The sequence below is a fragment of the Loxodonta africana genome, chromosome 4 (genome assembly GCF_030014295.1).
Source record: "Loxodonta africana isolate mLoxAfr1 chromosome 4, mLoxAfr1.hap2, whole genome shotgun sequence".
NCBI classification, from domain to species: Eukaryota; Metazoa; Chordata; class Mammalia; order Proboscidea; family Elephantidae; genus Loxodonta; species Loxodonta africana.
The window spans coordinates 142,356,654-142,368,996 of NC_087345.1; the positions used below are offsets into that span (position 1 = coordinate 142,356,654).

At 44.3% G+C, this 12,343-nt stretch overlaps 1 protein-coding gene across 6 annotated transcripts in view; it reads right to left on the bottom strand.

Annotated features, from left to right (window-relative positions):
* MICAL3 (microtubule associated monooxygenase, calponin and LIM domain containing 3) overlaps nucleotides 1-12,343 on the bottom strand; it is a 208,860-nt gene that overhangs the window by 131,011 nt on the left and 65,506 nt on the right. Inside the window, exon 1 of one of the 6 annotated variants that reach the window (XM_064284803.1) lies at nucleotides 6,929-7,030. The exons of the other annotated variants lie outside the window; for them this stretch is intronic. The gene's annotated coding sequence lies outside the window, so the exon portion shown is untranslated. Of the gene's footprint in view, nucleotides 1-6,928; nucleotides 7,031-12,343 lie in introns of those variants that run through there. 6 annotated transcript variants of the gene reach the window in all.

Below are 12,343 nucleotides of genomic sequence, written 5' to 3' on the forward strand. Positions count from 1 at the left end.
CTGTGATATACAGATGACACAACCTTGCTTGCTCAAAGAGCAGAGGACTTGAAGCACTTACTGAAGAAGACCAAAGACCACAGCCTTCAGGATGGACTGCACCTCAACATAAAGAAAACAAAAATCCTCACAACTGGATCAATAAGCAACATCATGGTAAATGGAGAAAAGGCTGAAGTTGTCAAGGATTTCATTACACTTGAATCCACAATCAACACCCATAGAAGCAGCAGCCAAGAAATCAAACGACATATTGCACTGGGTAAAATACGTTGCCAAACACCTTTTTAAAGTTTTAAAAAGCAAAGATATCACTTTAAGGAACTAAGGTGCTTCTGATCCAAGCCATGGCGTTTTCAATCGCCTCATACGCATGTATAAGCTGGACAATGAACAGGAAGAATTGATGCCTTTGAATTATGGTGTTGGCAAAGAATATTGAATATACCATGGACTGTGAAAAGAATGAATAAATCTGTCTTGGTAGAAGTCTGCCAGAATGCTCATTAGAAACAACGATGGCAAGGCTTCGTCTCACATACTTTGGACATGTTATCAGGAGGAACCAGTCCCCGGAGAAGAACAACATCCTTGGTAAAGTACGAGATGAACTGACACTGTGACTGCAACAATGGGCTCAAGCATAACAACAATTGTGAGGATGGTGCAGGACCAGGCAGTATTTTGTTCTGTTGTACACTGGGTCACTGTAAGTCGGAACCAACTCGATGGCACCTAACAACAGCAACAGAGCTAAGAAAATTCTCACAGTCACAGTAGTCATTCCTGGCACTCTAGTCAGAATGATGTTACCAATTTACCACTAGTGTGACAAATACTCCTGGATTGGAACTTTGCTTGTAGAGCATTTACTGACTTGGGAGTAGAGGAGACAGAGGAAGGGACTTGTTAATCCACTGTGTTTAGGAAGGGTGTAAAAGCAAGAAGTGACAAATTTAGTGAACCAATCCAACGGTGGTGGAAGCCACCAAATTCTGTGTATTGATGAAATCAATTCTGTGAAGACAGGCATCAAGTTCCAGAATGACACAGGGTCCTGCCCTAGAGCTCTGACTTGAATAAGTCACTGAGCAACAGAATGTCCCTTTGTGAAATAAAAACATTCTGCTTCTCTTCATACCTTACCATCATAAAGTTTAACTTAATCAACTGGCAAAGATGAGAAGGCAGGAAGGGATAGGAAAACTAGAAGGATGGAAAGAGGGAAACTGGGGGCAGGGGGTGGGTAGTGTGTGGACACATTACGGGGTTGGCAACCAATGTCACAATTTGTGTATTGTTTAATGAGAAACTAATTCGCTCTGTAAATTTTCACCTAAAGCACAATTAGGAAAAAAAAACCCTAAATCAACTGGAGATATGTCTTATGTTTCATGAGAAAACATTACAGCTAAATACAAGGAACTGCCATTTCCCCCTATGTTTTCTACACCAAGACACGACAATCTTCATGTGATGTTGAGTCTAAGACAGTCATTCTTTGCCTGAAATACACTAGCTGAACTTCCCACCTCAACAATATCACATACTCAACAACCCTTCCTGCCTCTGGATATGAAAAATTACTCTGCTAATAAACACAGCTTGTCCCAATACCCACACAGCAAAAGGTTCAGCGAGAAACGGAACTAACTAGAACAAACCTTCACTTTCCCCTAAATAAAGATTTAGTCTAGGTAGCAACAAGGAGCAGAGGAAATATTTTGAAATCCCTAAAAACAGCCTATTTTTCCTTGCAAGCCAAAGCTCACCCTAGAAATGGCGGATAGTTAAAAGATATCTTACAGGGATGAGAGGAGAAAAGAAATGAAAAAAGACGTGTTTATCCAAAGGCAGAAAGAAGAAACCGCAAATGAGGAGAACAAAGTTCCCAGAGTTTGCTACGTCAGGGGACCTCTTTGCATTGTGCCTTTTTAATGGGGATTTCTGCAGCTTTATTTGCTCTCTGGCAAGTAGACAGCATTGTACAATCCTGACCCTGCATACCCTACACCTGTGTTCATAATTAACTTTAAGTCACAATGTTTGGAAATGGTGTAATACACCTAGTTGGATCTGTCACTGCCTTGTATCAAGGAAGAAAATGGTTATTTGTTGCTAAATAGCAGCCACCTTCCACTCCTTGTCATCAGGATTCGGCACACTTAGCATCATGATGTTCTTGGTGAAACTGATTCATGAAAGGTCCTGTGATACGGATTTCTCAAAGCCTCCCCACCATCATCAGGCTTTCCTTATACTTGAGCCTCCCTAAATGATAGTCTCAGGTATGTATTTCCAAAGAAGAGTTTAGTCATGGGAGCTAGCATCCCTCTGGCTGGCTGTAGACCACTCTGTTTGAAATAAATATTCACTTCCATCACAGAGAATTTTCAAACCAAACCCAGTCACAGACAAACACCTTCATTAATAGCTGCCCCTCAATCCTTTTATTAACATAAAACACCTTCAAATCACCAGGTTTTAGCCACAGCTCCAGACAACTGCAGAGCGCCTGCTTCCAAGCGGCAGGCAAGTATTAAGTGCCCAGTTGAAGGGATTTTGACCTGCAGGTCACTAATGACAACAGATAAATAGAGGTAGGTCGGTTCCTGGAACAATGCGACAGGCACCCAGCGAAAGACTACACAAGATTAACTCCCTTGGGCTGCCTCACTTTTCCTACTTTGCAAGCCAAATGCCCACAGGAGGAAGACAGCTCTTGAGAGCAACAGCTCTATTCTGTAGCTCTGCTGGGCTAGGACTTAACCGGTATTCTGACTCACTCTGAGAGCAGCCGGGAAGAATTGCAGAAGGGCCATTCCAATTACTGCCCTATTTCCAGAAGACCAGTATTTCCCCTCATTCTTAAAGGTCGACCCCAGCCTCTCCTGGGCCAGCCCTGTGTTTGTCGTATGTCCCAGCATCTGGGGTAGCCGGCATTCATAATCACAGGAACCGAGAGACCAGGAAACCTGGCCGGAAGGTACCAGAAACCCTGGGGACTGGAAAGCCAAGGTGTGAAAGGAAGGAGTAAGGGGAGGGAAGAGCCTGAGGAAGGGAGAGGAAAGGAAGGCGACACCAGGTTTCCAGAGCATCTGCGCAATTTCTGCCAGTTGACAATATTCTGCGTGTTTTGTCCCGTGGCAGCTGACTGCTGACTCAGAAGCCCTGCACATTCCTTGGCTGTGGAGGAAAGTGCTGGAGAGATGGCCTATGAAGTACATGCAGGAACAAGGTTTATGTTTCTATTTACACTAATAATAAAAGGTTGTCACTGACTCATGGCTGGTTATGAGAACACTCAATCTCCAGCTCTTTGAATAGGTGGGTGGTTTTTTTTTTTGAAGGGGGGGGCAAAATTATCTTTAAAGGTAGAAAAAAGAAAGAAAAAACAGAGTCACATTTCAAGCATGTGGAACCAGAGTCAAGTTTAGTTCACTTTCCCCTTGGCCACTGTACCATCGGTATCCTAGCAGGCATGGAAATCTCTGAATCTTACCAAGGCATCTGGGAAATACTCCTTTCCCTGCCCCACTCACTCAGGGCTGTAACCCACCTAAACAGAACTTGGAAGTATGTTATAGGAAGACATGCTTCGGAATGCCATCAGGAAAAAACTTAGATGAAAAAGGCACTTCAGATTATAGAGATTCTCTCGTGTTTTGTCTTAGAAACAAGGACCAAAATCGCCAGAATGCCTTGAATTCTTGACCAGTCTTTCTGACCTGGACTTAAAACTCAGGCCGCTATGGTCTGTAGGTGGGGACATTGAGACCCTCACCGTGGAGGGCAGTGAGCTGCCTAAATCAAAGACAGTCGGGGAATGAGGGCTGACACCACCTCTAACTCAGCTTCCCAGCTCCTGTACCAATGGCTTCTTATCACTCACAGCCCTTAGATAAGGTTCTCTGGGTACCTAAAAAGCAAGCTCAAAATACAAGAAGGAAAGCTGTCTTCCTCAGTACTCTTGTTTCTGCGTACGCCTCATCTGGAGATCTTTCTCGCATCCTCTTTAGCATTAAACTGACACTCAACAGGATGGAGAGAAACATGAAACCCGTCCCCGTCCCTTCCCACCAATCTGCTCTGTATTCACCTTCCCCACAGTACTACGCCTCACTGGCACCTGCCATTCTGCAAGGACATTATTTAAATGTCTGTTTCCACCACTAACTGTGGGCTTACTTAAGGCAGGGACCAGGTCTTTGTGACTACAGCCTGACCCGTGGCAGAAATGTACTACGTTTCCATGGAATTAACGATAAACGGGGAGTTTAGCCTAGACTATCTAGAGGAAGGTAGAGCCCAGTAGCTCCATACTTGAAGCAACCGTCCTGTGCAAATTAGCCTTGGCTGGTATGGGCTAGGGATGGTGGAGAACTTGGCAGACATTATAGAGGAACAGACTTCTAAGGCGCCATCAAAAGTAGCACCTAAGAATGCAATAAGGAGCCCTGGTGGTGCAACAGTTAAGCGCCTGGCTGCTAACTGAAAGGCTGGCTGTTCGAATCTACCCAGCGGCTTTGTGGACAAAGACCTGTCGATCTGCTTCCTTAAAGATTACATCCAGGACAACCCTATGCGCCAGTTCTACCCTCTCACATGGGGTCACTGTAAGTTGAACCTCGACTCAACACTTTGACTCAACAACGAACAACAAGAGGAATGCAATGGTCTGCCTCGACAGGTAAGTGGTATTTCAAGAGTAAAAACTAGCAAATGTAGCACTTTTATTACGACTTCTCCCACCAGCCCTGGAGAGTAAACCTTATATCTTGGCTGTGGACTGCCAAGAGGACTGAGAAGAGCCAGAGCCAGGTGACCTCAGGTTCTTTTAAAAGTCTCTAATTCTGGAAGACACTGATAAATTCTGGAAGATACTGATATGGTCCTAACTCCCATGTTATATCTTCTCTGAATTTTTATTCCTATTCTTTGCTGACAACCACTTCTTCATGAAAGTCAAGTTAAGAACACCTACACAATCCAGAAACGAAGTGAGTCAGGAATTAATTGACCTCTGGCTTTCGGTTCTGTCACCCCAAACACTGAAGTTTCCAAAGTCAGAGCCAAACACCCAATAAACACAATTGCTCACGCGGATGCCAATGCCTGTTAAAAATGATCCATAAAGGTAAGGAATCAAAAAGACTAATGCCTATGGCCCAGTGTCTGTCTTATAGTTTTCTTATCTGTGAATTGAAAATAATCACCAAATCACAGGGTTTTGTAATAATTAAGGTAATGAATGTAAAATGTTTAGCAGTGCCAGGAACAGAGCAAGGCTCAGTAAATGCTTAGTACAGTTATTATCATTTAGCAGTTTATAAATAAGTCCCAGCCAAAAAAAAAAAAGGTTATATTCAGACCAAATAAGTACTGTTTTATATAGCAGAATTATAGAGCTCAGATAGTCTTGTTTTTTAAAGCAAAGAAAAATGTTCTGAAGCTTTCTTTCTTCTATCATCACTCCTTCCCCTCTTGCTTCATCAGTTCCAGAAGCTGTGATAATGGCATTGGGTGAAAAAAAAAAAAAGAATTTTTTTTTTTTATGCCATTAGGAGAGGGTAAAGAAATAAGACAGGTCAATAAGTTCCTGCCAAAATAATAGCTTTAGAGGTTAAAACTAGAAAGATGCAAAGACCTTCATCAATAATGATAAAAATAGCTAACATACTGAACATTTACTGGGTGCCACGTGTAGATCTCATTTAATCTTCCCTGCAATCCTATCAGGCAGAATCTATTATTTCCATTGCGCAGCTTAAAGAAGTTTAAAGGGCACACAACAAGAAAGCAGTGTAGCCATGTTTTGGATCCGAACCCAAGTCCTTAGCCATTATGAAAAACCACCAAAGAATAAAGCCTGAGAAACTACAAGCTCAGCAGAATGCATGCTCCCAGCCCCTCGTTACCTAAGAGTAGGAATCTGCAGGTATTCAGACAGACCACAGACAGACCCTGTCTGCTCTGAAGATAACCACCCAGCCATCAACGGCTATGCAGTTTCAAGTAAATTTAGCAAGGATACACAATACAGGATTCTTCTCCTCACGATTTATCACTGCATCTGCTCCTTTGAAATGGAGCCCTTTCATAAATGGAAGTAAGAGCAGTCAGGTTTCATGGTAATTCTTCCTACTGGTTGCCAAAACGCTAAGCAACAAAAGTAGTCTTAACACAGTGCTTATCAGTCTGCATTCCGTAACAGCCCCTGGCACTGTAGCATCAGCAACACCTTGGAGGAGTCAATGGCAAAGCATTTTCTAATCACCTAATCCTAATCCATTCATTGAAGGAACTCAGGGACAGGACTGGAGGTGAAGAGCAACCTACCAACCACTACCCCCACCACCCCCGGCCTCCAGCCCCCCCTGCTCAGGTTCTGTAGGGGTCCCCTATGCTCCTTAGGCTGTAGTCATGGTCTCCTTGCTGTTCAAATAGTAAGCCCTCTCCAGTAGGCTGCCTACCCAGGGTCTTTGCTGTTCCTAGTCTCTTGGCCTCAATGCTCTTCCCCCAGATGGTCACATGGCTTGCACCCTCACTTTCTTCAGGTCCTGCTCAAACACCACCTTAGCAGAGAAGCCTTCCCTAACCACCTATATGAAAGCACACCCCACTTCATTTCCCATCACTCTCTATCCTACTTACCCTGTTGTATTTCCCTCTGGCATTTATCGCCGCCTGCCCAGATGTCAGGGATCCAGGCAGATTTCCGTCTGGACACGAGACAAGACATCTCAAATGGAAATGGATTGAGTGCTTCCAGGCAAGTGCCACCAGGTTGGGAAAAGGAGCCAAGAGAGATGCAAGAACCCTACAAGGGGAATCCAGATGGTTTCTGCCCAAGGGGGGAGATATTCCTCTGCCCCCCTGGAGACCTGCCCTTTCTCCCCAACAACTACCTTCCCTGGACCCGACTTACACATGTTCACCCCAGAAGGCTGCGCACCAGCTCAGGATCCATCTCTGCCAGTAAAGGGGAACAGGGCAGTAGCCACGACCTGGAGGTAGCATTTTTTTCAATGGTCGAACAGTTTCAGAGTAACTGTCCCCTATAAAAAGAAACTGGTTTCTAGAAAAGCACTGTGGTGTTAGTGTCAAGACATGTTATACAACAGCCCCCAGCCCACTTTCCCAGAGAGATAGTGAAGGATCCATAACATTTCTAACCCCAAGTTGCATATGTGTGTTTTAAATCTGCGTCAGAAACCATGAAGCTGTCAGAAGCCCTGGGTGTCTGAAAAGGCAGCACTTCTTCATTCAAGGCATTTCACTATTCACTAGCTTCTGATAAGGTTGCCCAGAGACTGGGTGGAGAGGAGGGAGGCAAATAGAGACAGATAGCTAGATACGTGAAACACCAGCTTCAGAAGAGGAGTGGGAGGAGGTGGGACAAAAGCAACTTCTGTGCACTGCTCAGGGGCAGATTAACTGGTAAGCAAGGTACTCACTAGCTTATAGTATACAACGTATTAAGGAAAAAAAAAAAACCAAACCCGTTGCCTTTGATTCAATTCTGACTCATAACGACCCTATATGACAGAGTATAACTACCCCATAGGCTTTCCAAGGAACAGCTGGTGGATTAGGTTAGCAGCCTAGTTCTTAACCACTGTGCCACCGGGGCTCCAAGCAAGGGATCCACAGGGTTAATTGCGTTTACTTACTCATCTGTAGCGACCAATTTCACATGGGTTTCACCACATTTTTGACTTGGTAAAAAACAGGTGAAATTGGTCGCTACAGATGAGTAAGTAAGCAAAAGCAAGCCTGCGCATACCTTGCTTATTGGGTAATGTGTTCCTGGCACTGCTGGAGAAAAAAATGTCACATCAGTGCTGACTGATACAGCTATACCTGCACCATCATCAGCAAGCACAGGTGTGGCCTCAACACTGCCAAGCAGAACCGCTACTGGTTCTGTAGCCTCAGGTTCCCTACTCTGTCCCTTGTCCTACTCCTTCCACTTTCAAAAGACCTTGGCTCTCACATCCCAGAGAAGAGACAAGGACACCTTCCGCTTCCTGCTCTCCAAACGCCATACTTCTCTCCTGGTCCGTATCCCTTTCTCCTGCTGCCTCAGAAGGGTCCCACTACTCAGAGGCTTTACAGACCATCCCCTCTGTTCTCCACCTGAATCTGGCTCCATCTACCACCGTATAAACCTCTTCCTTACTATCAGCTTCCTTTCCCCTCAGCCTAATGACATGCTCAAATCTCTCTCATCTTTAAACAAAACAAAAAACTTTACCCTATTCCCCCCATCAAGCTACCTCTCCCTTCTTGCTTTCATAATTGAGCTTCCTGAGAGAGCAGCCTAAGTCTACTCTTGCTGGCACCACTATCTGACCTTCTACTCACTCTTTTTTTGTTGTTGTTCATCTTTGCACTCCCTCTCCAAACCACTGAAATGTGGTCTCTGTCTCCATTGCTCCACTGAGGTTGGCAAGGACTTTCTAATTGAGAAAGACCCAGGCACTTTATTTAAGTCTTATCTTACTTGTTTCCTCTCTGCAGCTATTCCTAGAAAATCCTCCCTCCTGTCTTGTCTCCTGCTTCTCCCACTACTATTCTCACCACCCCCTTGGTTCTCTCAGGTGACTTGAATTCTTTCATCTATCCCTCTTTCATAAAATTAGATGACTCCTAAATTTTTATCTTTTCTGAACTTGCTCCTGAGATCCAAATGCTACTAAGCATCTCCATCTAGACATTTCGCAGGTACCTCAAACTGAACACCTGTTTTCTCCTTCCCCCAATCCACAGCTCCTCATATAGCCGAATACCACCACCATTCTACCCACCAAATGAAAATATGGAGTCATCTCGGATCCTTCTGTTCTTCACTCTCCTGATCCAATTAACCAAAAGCCACCTACTGTTGATTTCACCTCTCTAGACCTCTTTAGTCCACCTCCCTGCCATTATCTTGGTATAAGCACCCAAGATTTCTAGCTTGGACTATCACAATAGCTAGTGCCCCTAACCGTGCTACAGCTCTCCGAAACCCATTGCCGGTGAGTTGATTCCAACTCATAGCGACCCTACAGGACAGAGAACTGCCCCATACAGTTTCCAAGGGGTGCCTGGTGAATTCGAACTGCTGATCTTCTGGTTAGCAACCACAGCACTTAACCACTACGCCACCAGGGTTTCCTACAGCTCCCCAGTCTTCAGTGAACAATCCAAACCCTCAGCCGAGATTCAAAATGCCTATCGAGATCTAGCACCAGTCTTATCTCCTACACTTCCAAACACAAACCATTTTCTCTGGTCATACTTACGGTTTCTGGAACAGACCATGTTCTTACATGCCTCCTCACCTTTGCTCACGTTGTTCCTCTTTGCCTAGTATGTCTTTTCCACCCTTGTCTACTTGACATTCCTAAACCCCATTCCAGAATTCACTGACATGACTCCGCCTACTCCAACGCCTGGGCAAAGTTAACCACTTCTCCCTTGCACCTTAGTACTACATACCTCCCTTTCAGCACATATCACATAGCTCTGGAATTGTTTCCATGTCTGTCTACCCATTTTTTTTTTTTTCTGTCTACCCATTAGCTTGTGTGGCTCTAGTTATCAGGAAGAGTCATTCATTTTCGTATCTGCATCTAGTACTGATGCCAGTGGTAAAGCATGTGCTAAGTATTGCAGTTACTAGGAAAGAAGGAAAAAGATCAATGAAAGGCTTACTTGATCCACAAAGTCTAGCTTCACAGAATTTAAAAAAAAGGAAAAGCATTCATGTGATTTTAGTTGGTTATTAATTTGTTATTGACACGGAGAGTGAGAGAAGGACAAGGAAGCAGCCCAAGTTGAATCCTCTAAGGGAGTTCTGGATAGTCAGTCCCTGACTACTGTTTTCAATTCACATTCCAGGATGATATTTACCTTTTTTCAGGTACCAAAGGATCCAACTCACTGTATTATGGTGATTTCAAAGCACCCAAAGGTGAATTAGGCTAAGGGGAAAAGACTCGCCAGGTTCCCCACAAGCTTCTTGGAGACAGAAGAGAAGGGAAAGAGAAGGAAAAGCAGGTACAGGTACGCACACTTCTGAGAAGACTGGCTGTAAAGCAGGAATGGCAAGAATGGAGCTGTTTCAGGAGGCTTGCAGCTAACAAAGTAAAAATGTCTTTATTCTCCAACAAGGTAGATACGCACCAAGCAAGCCAACTAAATCTGCCCAGTTCCAGACCATAGAGGGAGTAGGGGCTGGCTGACTCCAAGGGACTGATTTTTTCAACTGTTCTCATAGAAAAAAAGCTCAGTTGTTCTCTCCAAAGCAGAAATAAACCTAGAGTACTAACCCTAAGCCATCTCTGTGGAACACATTTTCCTTTACAAACTGGTTTTAAAGGGTATGGGACTTAGGCAGAATTTTCCCAGTGATACAGAAGTATTCTCTGGGTCAACTGCTCCTCAAAAGTTTTCTCTCTGTCAACTTTTCCTCGCTCTACTCTAAACCCTGTTGAGTTTGATATTACCAATAATCACTCCAGCAGCTACATCCCTCACTCCTTGGAGAACAGCATGAGGAAGAGATCCCATTTGGTTGGAACTGAAAGTTTCAATGAAAAGGAACAACAAACAACAATTTTCTTTCTTATGCTTAAATATCACAAATTCCCCAAGATATAGTGTGGTAGGTTCTTGAAAGTCTACACTGCACAACTCCCAACTTGTGCCACCCCCCCGGCCCAGGCCTGACCCCCCAACCCTGTCCAGGAAGGGTGATGAAGTACAGCCAAAACTTTAGTTAGTTTTTTGTTTTTTTTTTCCCTTCCCAAAGACCAATTGCCAAAAACCAAGTGCCATGAGCCTTTTGGGTCCCAAAATTCCAAATACTGGGGGCTCACAGCCACAACCCACCAAGTTTTCTAAAGAAGTATTAATCTTCACTTTATTCAGCACCATCGAGATTAGCTGGTATGGCCCCAAAAGGGCCCACAGGCTATACTTCACATCTACTCTTGTCCTAAAAGGCCAACAACTGCTGGCCAAGAGGTCCAGTGACACCTTCAGCCATCCTTCTTGGATCCAGCAGCAGCAGCAGAGCTTCAGATTACAAATTGTTCCTTGCCTGCCACCTGAATTTCTAAACCCTTACTTAATCTATTACAGGCGTAGGACTACTACTGCCAATTGACCTGCTGGCTCTGGTGCCCAGAAGGTAAATGCTCTGGCTTGCTCCGTGGGCTGAAATCTAAAATCTGAGAGAACCCAAGTTTTCCCTAGGGGATGTTACTAAGTGTTACTTACTGCTGTGTGACCCTCTTGCCAGTTGTGGCTTAGGCAAGTCTGACTAACTCCGGGGAGGCCAATCCTTACAGGAAAGGCCACCAAAGGGAGCTGTCTGCCCTTTCTCAATCTCCTAGAGAATGTATGTGCCTGTAGCCAAGCACCATGACACAGGACCACTCAGAACAGCAAGCACTGCCAAACCAATCTGGACCACATCTCACCCCGAGGCCCCTTTTTAGGGACAGACTTTAGAAATACTAGGCACTTGGGGACAGAGAAAAATGAATGTATTGTGTACAATTTGAATAAATATCTGATCCAGATACGAGACACAAGAGGCATAAAGACTTTGTTAAAGGATATTAACTAAGCCACCCCATATTTCAGAGGACATCTGACCAGGAAACCCAAAGCATCTCAAACCACAGCGTGACAGCAATAGGAATTCAATAAATGTTATGATAGGATGCCATCAAAAAAAGCAGCCCCTCCTGTGCTCTGACTGCCTACCTCCTGCAAGGCAATTTAAACCACTCATTCATATTAAGCCCGTCAACAATAGCAAATTTGCATATTAAACCCAGTGCCGTTGAGTCATTCAGACTCATTGTAACCCTACAGGAGAGAGTAGAACTGCCTCATAGAGTTTCCAAGGAGCGCCTGGTGGATTCAAACTGCCAACCCTTTGGTTAGCAGTCCTAACACTTAACCACTGCGCCTCCAGGGCTTCCATTTGCATATTAACAACCTAATATGTGACAAGCACTGGCACACAATAGTGTATGTGGTCAAGATCTTTGCCCTAATCAGATAGTAACAGTAATCTTTTATATTATTGCATCCGACTGGATAGAGTGGCATTTGGGGTGAAGGCAGGAAAAATATTTTACCTCATTTTTCAATCACCTAGATAATTTTGAGGAGAAAGCAGTAGAAAGAGGATAAAGAAGACAGAGACAGGTAAAGGCATAACCTAACCACAGGGCTCAACCTCCTCTCTCATTGAACTTTCACAGTGAGCTGCTAAGAAATGGCCAAACTGCTAGATTTTTGTTTTTCCCAAATCCCCGCTTACTCCGTAACCTGGGTG